Below are 13,403 nucleotides of genomic sequence, written 5' to 3'. Positions count from 1 at the left end.
ATCATTAATTGCATCAATGAAAAATTCATGTCATTCTTTTTCTTTTGTTTTTGTTAAGTAGTTGCCAATGTAGGAATCATATTTGCATTACTCATAGAACATAATTTACACATAGACCTGATCTGCCTGTCATCAATTGCTTTGGAGGACATCTTTTATTTTCTATCCTTTATTGTTGTTTACTGGTACCTTGTTCTCTGATGGAGAAGGCTTTAGAGATGGAGAAAACAGATTCAGCAATTCATCTTTTACAGGTGGAGTAAAGGCATTCTGATCAGAAAATCACCAAAAGAAATCTGAAGAGTGCTAAACATGTACATAATTTTAAGCACAAGTATTGCCATTAGTTTCAATAGGCTTACTACAGAAAACTGTAATATCAAGCTCTTCCATTAAAATTCTTTGGTAGATTGGGGCCCAAATACATATTTATCAAAGTAAAAATATTTAAACTCAGCTTGTAGGCAGAAAAGGAGGAAAAATATCTCAACAGCATCTTCCCCTACTTTGACAAATTTCCCTTTTGTTTTTATCTCATATGTGTTCAGCTACAGGAGACATTTTACAAATGAGGGCACATTCAGTTGAAACCTTATCATTGTAAAGACCATTCTAAGCTTTGACTAGTGACTGCAAGGAACTGGCAAAGTGCCAAGTGATGAGTTGCTCAGTAACATTTTAGAAACATGTTTCCAGAACATGTAGATTGAGACACAGAATGTGTACACTGTTTTGTGCTAAACATCCAGATCCAGCATCATCTGGGCTTCTTTGATGTTGTGGAGCATAGTGAGCAACCTTACACTGACTGCTCTTAATGGAGTCTGATAAAACACAAAAGCCTTGTTCTCCTCTTGCATAAGCATAGAATGATTTAACCAAAAATGATCAAATACAATAGCCCTTTTTGTAAATGAGGTATCCATGTACAGAACTGTTAGATGCACACCATTTTGTTTCTTAGATTGAGCCTTCTGCATTACGTTGTAAAGGCTTGTTTGTTAGTTTGTTTTTAAATCATAGCCAGGTCTTTTTTTTTTTTAGTTTTATTGGCAGATCCAACGGTAGCACTTCGGGGTGGATCATTTGGACTACTTTAGGATATCGAGGATGGTTTCCAAGGTGATTTTCTGTATCCGCTCAAGTTTTTAAATTGCCACCACCCTATTCTGCTTCAGAAAAGATGGATCCCAGCTGTTCATGCTGTGTGCTGTGAATGGTGGTGAACACACACACACACACACACCAATTTTCCTCACAGGGTTGGGGGCTAGATGCTCCTAATCCCCCATCCACTCTGGCAAATTTTGAAGTAACTTTCTTTTTTCAGTTATTTTAGAATTCAGAGTAGCAAGCAATAGTAATATAATGTAAATGCTCAGAATCCACTTCTTTTGTCCCATAATTACTGATATGTAGGAGGTCCTCAGGGAAATATTGTATAATAAAGGGGCATAACTTAAATAAAATTTATGAACGCCAGACAATGTGTGTATCTTTATCATCATCTCTCTCATTCCATTGTCTAACTTACATTCTTCTCCATTCCCTTCCTTTTTTCCTCCATTTTGTGTACTGTTTTTTGTTCCTTTTATGATTCTCTTCCCTTTTCTCCTTTTTATTTCTTTGAAGAAAACATCTACTTTTCTTTTACACATTCACACCTATTCTCTGTTGGCCTCCACCTTGTCGGCTCTCATGTGGTCTCTTCAATCTTTTTATTTGCTTCTTGTGATAGTTTTTCCTGTGCTCAGTCTCATTGCGCTGTCACCTTTGCCATCACCTGTATTCCATTGTTTCTTCAAGGTCTTCCCATGTTACTTTAATACCAATACTTAGCATTCATATGGTACTCTACAGATTTTTATTAACCAGTAGGCACCTGTGATAAATAAGTAAGAATATCCATTTAAAGCATGCAGAGAGTTGTTTTCTTGAATGCACAGAGGACAAACATGAACATAGATGAAAAATTAATTATCTCAAGTTCAAAGTATGACCCTGAGGAGCAGGGCCAACACTGAAAAGGATACCGCATAATACAGTAGCTTATAACTATTTACTAGTTGTTTCCTTATCACCAAATTCATCTTTCTTACCTTAGAAGAAAAGCTGAATAGTAAGAAGTCAAAATATGGAGAGAAAAAAGCAAGAAGTAGAAAAAATAAAACTGGCAGTGCTAGGTATTGGTTGATGTCCCAAATTTTCAAGAGTCTGAGCACCACGTGTAAACATAAGGAAATAATGTCCAGTGAATATTATGGTCATAAAACTGTTACAGCTTCACCTTATAGTTAGAAATGAAAACTGCAATACCAAGCTCTTCCATTAAAATCTGGATGCACTAATGAAATAGTGTTGAAAATGTTCCGGCCCACAACCCACATGCATCTCACTTGTGAAGTGCCAAAAGGTAAGCGGTTGCTGCACTCGTTTCCAACTGTTTAAAAGTAATACAGCTATGCCCTAAGCCCCAATAAAAATTAATAGCAATGAAAAGTGAACTAGTACAATCAAATAGCAAAATGGATAGCAGCTCCCCACATGATAGGAGTAGCATTATATCGGATCGCGTTATATTGGGTTAGAGGTATATTGGAGTTGGGAAACGTTCAGAAAAGGGCAACAAAAATGATTAAGGGTATGGAACAGCTTCCATATGAGGAGAGATTAATAAGACTGGGACTTCTCAGCTTGGAAGAGAGACAGAGATATGATTGAGGTCTATAAAATCATGACTGGTGTAGAGAAAGTAGATAAGGAAGTGTTTACTACTTCTCATAACACAAGAACTAGGGGTCACCAAATGAAATTAATATGCAGCAGGTTTAAAACAAATAAAAGGAAGTATTTCTTCACAGAATGCACAGTCAATCTGTGGAACTCTTTGCCAGAGGATGTGGTGAAGACCAAGACTATAACAAGGTTCAAAAAAGAAATAGATAAATTCATGGAGGACAGGGGCTGGATCACTTGGTGATTACCTGTTCTGTTCTTTCCCTCTGGGGTATCTGGCACTGGCCACTGTCGGAAGACAGGATACTGGGCTAGATGGACCTATGGTCTGACCTAGTAGGGCCATTCTTATGTTCTTATACAATACTAAAATAAGATATGTCTATGCAAAACATGAAATAATGAAAATGAAACTGTAAGCAACTCTAGTGTAATTGTGTCAAGCTGTAATCCCAGAACCAGACTGTTAATTACTGGGAGGATCAGTTCTCTCCGACTGTTGTAAAGTATATCCCTTTCTGTTATGTGCTGATTAACCATTGCTAATTAACACTTGCTTAGTAAATGTAATCAAGCTAGCTATTTCATAAATTCAAACCACTAAATACATAACTAATTAGACATAACTGTATCAATCATTGAATTACTGATTAATTATTTACATACCCATCGGCCCAAAACTTTTCATGGCCACTCAGGGACAAATCCTGAATGCGATGTCTGGACCAAGAGTTGTAATACTCCCCCTATGAGGTTCATGCATTTCTTTTTTTAAGGTTGTCACACAGTGACATGAGCAAATTAATTTAACAAAGCATGCCAAGAATACCACATTTATTAAAGATGGCAAAATCGGTTTTATCTAATCCATCCCTCTGCCAGGATGGGATATAGTCTCCTGATAGATTTTATGTTAAAATTGATAAACATTTGATCTTATTCCAAATGCCGAGAAGATGCAACATAATGTATGGAAATTTCAGATTGCTATATTGAGTCAAATCATTGGTGCCTCTAGTTCCTTATCATGTCTCAGAACCCTGCCTCCTGCCAGTGCCTTCAAAAAAAATGGAGGCAAAATGGGAAGGGGGAAAAAAAATCTACTTATTTATATGATCCTTATTACCATAGTATCTAAAGATATATGAAGTACTTTAACATGAAGAAACATTCCTTTTCAACTCAGAGGTGATCAGCTTTGTTCCTTGAGGCATGAGATTTGGTTAACCTTGTCCATGATGGATGCTGTGACAAAACCTAAAATAAATTTCCAAGTGCTACAGTACTGTAATAGTAGTTCTACTGCATTCAATACTCAGAGTGACAACACTTACTCTGTTTCTACTCTGTGGCACTACATGGCTAAGAAGGTGATGTTTCCAGAGTTAATAAATTATTGACCCCAGATGGCTGAGATGGCTACCAAGTAGCTGAAAAATGTTGTTATAATATACTTCTTTTCTGTTCAAAGCATTTTTACACACATTAACTCATGCTTGTAATACCCATTTGTGCTAGGTAAATAATATCTTAATTTTATGTATGTAGAAATTGACCTAGGGAACGAAGTTTTCAAAAGCACCCTAAGGGTCATTTAATTTTAATGGGGCTTCGGGTCCTAAATCACATAAGCACTTATTAAATATTTCATCCTCAGACATTTTTTTCAAAAGTGACTTAGACACTTAAGAACCTAGCTCTTGTTTAGGCATCTTGAAAATGTCACCCTCAATATTTGGCTAGCCATTGGTCAATTATATATTCCATTAAAAAAAAAGCACCCAAAAACCTGTGTTAGTGGAAGTTAAGTTTAAGGTTTCAGTTGTGTGGAAAACAAGAAATTAAATATAGAGTTGCAGTAAGGTTTTGTTGCCAAAGTGGAAAAGAATAAAAATGAGAAAGTAAATTTGATATCAGAAGTGGGATACATTTTTCTTAAAAGTCTGAACATAAGAATGGCCCTACTGGGTCAGACCAAAGGTCCATCTAGCCCAGTATCCTGTCTTCCAACAGTGACCAATGCTAGGTGCCCCAGAGGGAATAAACAGAACAGGTAATCATCAAGTGATCCATTCCCTGTCGCTCATTCCCAGCTTCTGACAAACACAGGCAAGGGACACCATCCCTGCCCATCCTGGCTAATAGCCATTGGTGGACCTATCCTCCATGAACTTACCTAGTTTTTTTTAATCCTGTTATAATCTTGGCCTTCACAACATCCTCTGGCAAAGAGTTCCACAGATTGACTGTCCATTGTGTGAAGAAACACTTTCTTTTGTTTGTTTTAAACCTGCTGCCTATTAATTTCATTTGGTGACCCCTAGTTATATTATGAGAAGAAGTAAATAACACTTCTTATTTACTTTCTCCACACCAATCATGACTTTATAGATCTCAATCACATCCCCTCTTAGCCAACTCTTTTCCAAGCTGAAAAGTCCCAGTTTTATTAAACTCTCCTCATATAGAAGCCGTTTCATACCCCTAATATTTTTTTTACCCTTTTTTGAACCTTTTCCAATTCAGATATATCTTTTTTTTCTATATGGGGCGACCACATCTGCATGCACTATTCACGATGTGGGTGTACCATGGATTTATATGGAGGCAATATATTTTCTGTCTTATTATCCTTCCCTTTCTTAATGATTCCCAACATTCTGTTGGCTTTTTTGACTGCTGCTGCACATTGAGAACTATCCACAGAGAACAATCCACAATGACTCGATGTCTTTCTTGACTGGTAATAGCGAATTTGGACCCCATCATTTATATGTATAGTTGGGATTATGTTTTCCAATGTGCATTACTTTGCATTTATCAACATTGAATTTCATCTGCCATTTTGTTGCCCAATCACCCAGTTTTGAGAGATCCTTTTGTAGCTCTTCACAATCTGCCTGTTATCTTGAGTAGTTTTGTATCATCTGCAAATTTTGCCACCTCACTGTTTACCCCTTTTTCCAGATCATTTATGAAAAAGTTGAATAGGACTGCTCCCAGTACAAACCCCTGGGGGACACCACTATTTTTACCTCTCTATTCTGAAAACTGACCATTTATTCCTACCCTTTGTTTCCTATCTTTTAACCAGTTACCAATTCATGAGAGGGCCTTTCCTCTTATCCATTGACAGCTTACTCTGCTTAAGAGCCTTTGGTGAGGGACCTTGTTAAAGGCTTTCTGAAAATCTAAGTACACTATATCCACTGGATCCCCCTTGTCCACATGCTTGTTTTTACCCCCTCAAAGAATTCTAGTAGATTGGTGAGGCATGATTTCCCTTTACAAAATCATGTTGACTCTTGCCCAAGAAATTATGTTCATCTATTTGTCTGACAATTTCGTTCTTTACTATATTTTCAATCAGTTTGCCTGGTACTGAAGTCAGTCTTATCGGCCTGTAATTGTTGGGATCATCTCTGGAGCCCTTTTTAAATATTGGCATCCCATTGGCTATCCTCCAGTCATTTGGCACAGAAGCCGATTTAAAAGATAGGTTACAGACTACACTTAGTAGTTTTGCAGTTTCACATTTGAGTTCCTTCAGAACTCTTGGATGAATACCATTTGGTCCTAATGACTTATTTCTGTTGATCAGTTTGTTACAAAACCTCTTCTAATGACACCTCAATCTGGGTCAGTTTCTCAGATTTGTCACCTAAAAAGAATAGCTCAGGTTTGGGAATCTCCCTCATATCCTTAGCCATGAAGACCAATGCAAAGAATTAATTTAGTTTCTCTGCAATGGCCTTATTGTCCTGGAGTGCTCCTTTAGCACTTGATCGTCCATTGGCCCCACTGATTGTTTAGCAGGCTTCTTGCTTCTGATGTACTTAACATATTTTTTGCTGTTACTGAAGCCTGATTAATTCAGGATGGCTTAAATGTTATGTTCTGTATTTAAGAGCCCAAATTGACACCTCTTGTCATATGCAGTAATCAGCTTGCAGCAGAATAGATGCCTGTGACCTAGTGATGTGGAAGTCAAAGAAAAAACTGAATAGATAAGTGCACTTAGTGTGGTCCCCTTCTGTGCTTCTAAGTGGCGCTATACCCAGGGGTCTAAACAGAGGGGGCAGTAGGCTTTATTCACTTGCTCTGGCACATAGAACACATGGTCAAGCAAAAGAAATAAAGAAGCGTCATTGCATATATGTATGGGGAGGATTCAGGAAGGTATTGAGCTGTGTGGTAGACTTGAGGTGGGCTAAAATAAGGATGAAGTTATCTGAAGGAATACAATTAGAAAGATAACTGAGCTGTAATTCTGTGATGAGTATCACCTTAATCGATCAGTCCTTCAGCCCTCATATAGATTGCTCCAGTCACAACACGTCTTCTGTTCTTGTAACCTGGCCTTCCTTCTCCATGCGTGACCATGTTTTTTCTACGATAAAATCTTCCCATCTCTTTGGAGGTTGGCTGAGTGGTCGTTTCAGTTCCCATGGGTACCACTCAGTGACAGCTGTAGTCCATCGGTTGTCAATGAGCCTCGCTGTATGCCCAGCCCATCATATTTTATTATGCCTACTCTCAACAACATCATGCACTCTACTCTGCTGTCTGATCACTTCATTGGGGACACAGATGGCTGATTGAAATTCCCAGAATTCTTCTTTCCATCGTGACAGATAGTTGCTGTTCCAATGTCTTCATCAGCGCCCATGTTTTGCTGCCATACAACATTACTGGCAGTACTTTTGAGTTGAAGAGACTGGTGCATGTTGCCTTGTTGATTTTTCCTTGGACGATATCCTTGAAAGATTTGGATGCGTACCAACCTGCTTTCTTTCTTCATGAGTGTTCACCTTCCCGATCGTGGCGCATGTTAATTTATTGGCCCAAATATACATTTTGCTCACCTTCTATTTGCTCTCCCTTGACTGTTGATTGGGCTTTTGGCAAAGTATCTGGTCACATAAATTTCATTTTGGAGCCGTTAATTTTCAGTCCAACATGGCTTCTTTTTGTGTTGAGTTCTCACAGCATTTTCTGTAGTTCGATAGTATTTTCAGTGATCAGCACAATATCGTCTGCAAATCTGAGATGGTTTAACTTCTCTCTGTTGATGTTGATTCCACCCTTCCAATTCATCTGCGTCATTACCATTTTGAGGCAGGCTGTGAAGAGTTTTGGTGAAACCATATCTCCTTGCTTCACACTTTTCCTAACTGGGATGCGAAGGGGAGTATCGAATAAAGTTATATCTGTAGAGCAGTCAGAATGTGCTTCCTTTAATACTTTGATGTAGTTTGTGTTGATACCATACTATGAAACAGCTTTCAACACTGCGTTGATCTCTACACTGTCAAACTCTTTATCATAGTCAAAGAAGGCAATACATAAAGGGAATATGTATTCCCTTGAGTGCTCCAATAGCTGGTATATCGTGAAAATATGGTCCATTGTGCTGAAATTCCTTCGAAAGCCTGCCTGCTCTTTTGGCTGCTGCTCGTCAAGACTCTGTGAAAGTCAGTTTATTATTTTGGTGAACAGCTTGTAGACGTGTGAGAGCAGACATATTGGATGATCGTTCTTTAGATCTTCACGGTCGCCCTTCTTGTACAGCTGGACTCCTTCCAGAGAGATGATATATTCTGCATTTCCAAGTAACAGCTGTACCTCTGAGCAAGGGTTTCCCTGAGGTCTTGGCCTACAGCTGTTATCATTTTGATTTTCAGTCCATCTTTTCCTGGGGCTTTTTCTTCCTTTATTTGGTGACCTGCATGTTGAACTTCGCTGATAAGGACTGGGAGTACATGCTTATTGGTCTGTTGAAGTGTTGGTACTGAGATACAAATAGTTCAGTGTAGAAATCTTTGCAGACCGCATCCATCCCTGTTCTGTCAATGACTGGTTTTCTGTCCCTGTTCTTCAGCACCATTATTGTTGACCTGTACAGTGTCCATTCCCTTTTGCATTTTTTGAGGCTTCTGTGATCCTCACCCATCTTTAAGAGCATTTCATTTCGCTACTTCTCGAGTCCTCCTTTAGTAGTCTTCTTATCAACTTGCAGAGGAGGGAGCATTGAAGTTCATCACCACTAAACAAATAAACTGGCCCCAACTACTTGTGATGAGTATGCAAGCTTGAATTGCACTGCTCTTTCTGTTAAAGCTTATTACTGTTGAAATCTTACCTGTAGGAACTGTTCTTTGTTACAAGATTAATCTTAATTTACATTTATTTCCTATCCACTGTTTTTCTATTAAATAGAAATAATCCATTTCTCGGGTACAAAGTGCTCTAGCTACTATGCAGCCTGTGTTTTCCACAGCAGTAGTGTTAACACTGTGTGCATGCAGGTGCACAGGAAGTGTATTGGCATAGTTTAATACATGTGACAAAGTTCTGTCCTTGTCTCAGTGGGTCCAACGCTTCCTGGCAGATTTCGCAAGCCTCAGAGACTCACTGTGACCCTCCATGTAGCCCTTCTCTCTCTAGAGTCAAGGGTCACAGCCATTTTCATCATAAGCCAGCAAGGGAGGTGAGGAGAAGCCACCCTCCCTCACACAGTCTCTGTTGTCTCCCAGTCTCAGTGATTAATCGGGGAGGAGAGAGGGGACCTCCAGCCCAGGGACCCTAATAGTAGCAGCTATGGTAGCTGACTTTTTGGAAATAGGACATGTACAATTCCCTGGGCCACTTCCCCACAGTCGTCCTCACTCAATATCTCCTTCACTGTTACCTCAGGGCCTCCTTCCTTGTGTCTGATATGATTTGTACTGCTTAGTTCTTCCAACAACACAGCTTCCTCCTACAGCTCCTGACACGCATGCCCAACTGACTAACTGGGAGGCTTTTAACTAGTTTCAGCCAGCCCCTAATTGGCTTCAGGTGTCCCAATCAACCTACCTATCTTCCCTGCCTTCTGGAAAGATCTTAATTGCCCCAGGTGTCTTAACTGACCTGGAGCAGGTGCCATTTACTTACTTTGGTACCAGGGATTTGTTTAGCCTGGGACTAATATTTCTGTCTCCCACAACTTTTCTATAGCCATTTGGCCTTGCCCCGTCACACATCCTCCCCTTCCCCTCACCCCCGCTCAAACACCATAATGTTGGGCAACTTGGGATGCCAGGCCGTGTGCTCATTGTAGACCATCAGCGTTGCCATGGTGGCATCCAGCCCTGTGCCATATGCAGAACTGGAATGGTTGGAGGGATAAGAACCATGTGGTGACCCTTCATTCTTTTCCTTATTACGCTGCACCCACTGGAGGGGTGCATGGTCTGTCACAAGAGTAAATTGCCGGCCTACGAGGTAATAACGCATTGTCTCCATGGCCCTTTTGACAGCAAGGCATTCTCTCTCTCGACTACTGCGTATTTCTGTTGTCTTGGGAGAAGCTTTCTGCTTAGGTAGAGGATTGGGTGTTCCTCTTCTCCCACCATTTGCGACAGAACCGCCCCCAACCGCACCTCAGAAGCGTCTGTTTGTAAAATAAATTCCTTGTTAAAATCCAGGGCTATGAGTACAGGGTTATTACAGAGGGTCATCCGAAGGTCTGTGAACACTCCCTCTGCTGTGTCAGTCCACTTCACCATGTCTGGAACTTGGGCCTTCACCAGGTCCATTGGGGACTTGCCCTAGTGGAGAAGTGGGGAATAAAACGTTGGTGGTAGCCTAACACGCCTAGGAACGCGTGGACCTGCTTCTTTCAGGTCGGCCAGGACCAGTTTTGAATCGCCTCTAGCTTATTTGTTTGGGGCTTCACTATGCCCCTGCCTACAATATATCCGAGGTACCTAGCCTCTGCTAGCCCTATGGTGCATTTAGCGGGATTAGCTGTGAGGCCAGCCCGCCTTAAGGTGCGCAGTACTGCCTCAACTTTCTCCAAGTGGGTTCCCCAGTCTGGCATATAGATGATATCATCCAGGTATGCGGCTGCATAACTAGTATGGGGGCGCAGCAGCTTATCCGTGAGGCACTGGAATGTGGCTGGGGCCCCATGTAGCCCAAAAGGAAGGACGGTGTACTGGAATAGACCATCTGGGGTGGAGAACACTGTCTTTTCTTTAGCTTCTTTGGTCAGGGGAATCTGCCAATATCCTTTTGTCAGATCCAGCATAGTCGAGAATCAGGCAGTACCCAGTCGGTCAACCAGTTCATCGATGCGTGTTATGGGGTATGCTTCCAATGGTGATACTTCATTCCGTCGGCAAAAGTCATTACAGAATCTCGTAGTACAGTCAGGTTTAGGCACTAGAACGATTGGATTGGACCACTGACTGTAAGATTTTTCAATAACCCCTAATTCTAACATTTTCTTTACTTCGGCTTTGATTTCTTCTCTTTTGGCTGCTGAGATTCGGTAGGGTCTCAATGTTACCTTGGCTCCCGGGATCATGCGGATATGGTGTTAGGTCTCAGTCATCCGCCCCGGTTTTGTAGAGAACACATCTCGGTTGCGATTAATCATGTCGGCTGCCTCGATCTTTTGGATTGGCGTCAAGTCAGGTGATATCCTCACTTGCTTGTGTAAATTATCCTCCTGGGGAAGGATCTCCTGGGTGACTAAGCATGCCTCTCGATCGTGCCAAGATTTTAGAAGATTGATGTGGTAAATTTGCTCCAGTTTCCGGCGGCCTGGCTGCTGTGCCTTATAGTTCACCTCTCCTACGGCTTTGATCACTTCATAGGCTCCCTGCCATTTGGCCAACAGTTCACTTTCTGCTGTGGGCACAAGTACCATCACCCGATTCCCCTGGTTGGAACCATCAAAACTTTACTTGGTGGTTATAATGAGTTCGTTGGGTTACCTATGTTCTCTCCAAGTGTTCCCATACAATGGGTGTAACTCGGACTATCCGATCTCTCATCTGCAATACATGCTCGACTATGTTCCTTCAGGGATTTGGCTCTTCTTCCCAGGCTTCTCTGGCTATATCCAATATGCCCCGAGGGTGGCGCCCATATAGGCGTTCGAATGGAGAGAAACCCGTGGAAGCTTGTGGAACCTCCCAGATGGCGAACATGAGGTAAGGCAATAGGGTATCCCAGTCTTTCCCATCCGGCTCACCACTTCCTGATCATGGTCTTGAGGGTCCTATTGAACCTTTCCACAAGACCGTCTGTTTGCAGGGAGCATACAGAGGTCCGTAGAGTTTGTACGTGGAGCAATGAACAGAGATCTTTCATCAACTTGGAGATGAAAGATGTCCCTTGATCAGTCAATATCTCTTTGGGTAGCCCAACCTGGGCAAAGATCTGTACTAGTTCCTTAGCTATTGTCTTGGAAGCCGTATTGCGTAGGGGAACGGCTTCCGGGTACCGGGTTGCATAGTCCAGTACAATAAGCACATGTTGGTGGCCCCGAGCTGTCTTCACTACGGGCCCTACCAGATCCATGGCTACGCGTTCAAAAGGAACCTGTATTATTGGAAGAGGTATCAAAGGAGCCCCCGAGTGTGGGCGAGGGCTATGTAACTGACACTCCGGACAAAGAGGTACAGTATCGTCTGCCATCTTCATGTATTCCTGGCCAGAAGAACCTCCACAGGATCCGTGACTGGGTTTTCTCTACCCCTAGGTGTCCTCCAAACAGGTGATTGTGGGCGAGACTCAATATGGCTTTGATGTTTTCATGGCACCAGAAATTGTTGAATCTCTGGCTCCTGCATTTTCACCATGTGGTACAGGAGATCTATCTTCACTATAAAGTAAGATCTTTCTTCATCTCCCCATCCACGGGTATCTCATTGATCTCGGCCACCACTTTTCTGGCGTTATCATATATGGGGTCCTCCGCCTGGTCCTGCCTGAAAGTCCTTTCCTGGGAGTAACCTGCCCAAGCTCCCAGGAGCTGGTTTCTGCTTCTTCCAACGGCTCACTGCCGTCACAGCAGGGGGTGGCCTCTGGCTCACCTTCTGGGGTGGAAGTTTCTCTGTTGACTACTCATGTCCATCTGCCCATGAGGGCAGTCTTCTGGCCCTGGGTCAGGATCCGGGTTCCCAAGGCCTTTGCATCCTTCCTCTCTTTTTTTGTCTTCCGGGTCTTTCAGGGGGCTGAGAAATCTCAGGGAATATCGGGGGTTGACATTCCCCTGGTGACGAGTCGCTGTCCTCAGGGTCCCCACCTCCCTCCAGCCTCTCCGAGGGGAGTAAATTATCAAACCCTGGATTGTCCCTCCCAATGACTACAGGATATGGGAGTATAGGAGCTACGTCCACAGTCACCTCAATGGGGTTCCCCTGAACCTCTATCTGCACCAGGATGGTGGGGTAATGGCTCAGGCCCCATGCACGCACGTTGCTGCTATGCGTTTGGCTTGCAGCAGCTGACTACCTTTTCACCAGCTTACCTGATATAAGGGTGATAACACTCCCAGAGTCCACAAGTGCTGTAGTTTCTGCTCCGTTTATTCTCACTGGTCTGGTGTAATTATGTGGGACTAAAGCGACCCCCGCGAGGTGGATAAGGGAGCACGGGACCTCCCAATCCCCCAAGTTACATTGCATAGGCTCCTTGGTGCTGGGATACTGTGCTGCTATGTGTCCCCGCTCCCCACAGGCATAACATCTATAATCATGCCCCTATCCTGGGGGTTAGGAGGGTTAGTCCTAGGGGTCCCCCCCACTCAAGCCAATTCTTTCCTTCTGGGGTCCCTGCTGGTTTTTGCCCTCCCCCCTTCTTCCACCTAGGACTCCCCAGGGGTTTGGCTG

The 13,403-nt window shown here is 42.4% G+C and overlaps 1 protein-coding gene across 3 annotated transcripts in view; it reads left to right on the top strand.

Annotated features, from left to right (window-relative positions):
- The window catches only part of SPOCK3 (SPARC (osteonectin), cwcv and kazal like domains proteoglycan 3), a 389,564-nt gene that overhangs the window by 201,771 nt on the left and 174,390 nt on the right, over positions 1 to 13,403 (top strand). The window lies entirely within an intron of this gene.

This window comes from Caretta caretta, chromosome 4 (assembly GCF_965140235.1).
Source record: "Caretta caretta isolate rCarCar2 chromosome 4, rCarCar1.hap1, whole genome shotgun sequence".
In the NCBI taxonomy this organism is placed as follows: domain Eukaryota; kingdom Metazoa; phylum Chordata; order Testudines; family Cheloniidae; genus Caretta; species Caretta caretta.
The sequence above is the reverse complement of the archived record's forward strand: the minus strand, read 5'-3'. Positions and strand labels throughout refer to the sequence as shown.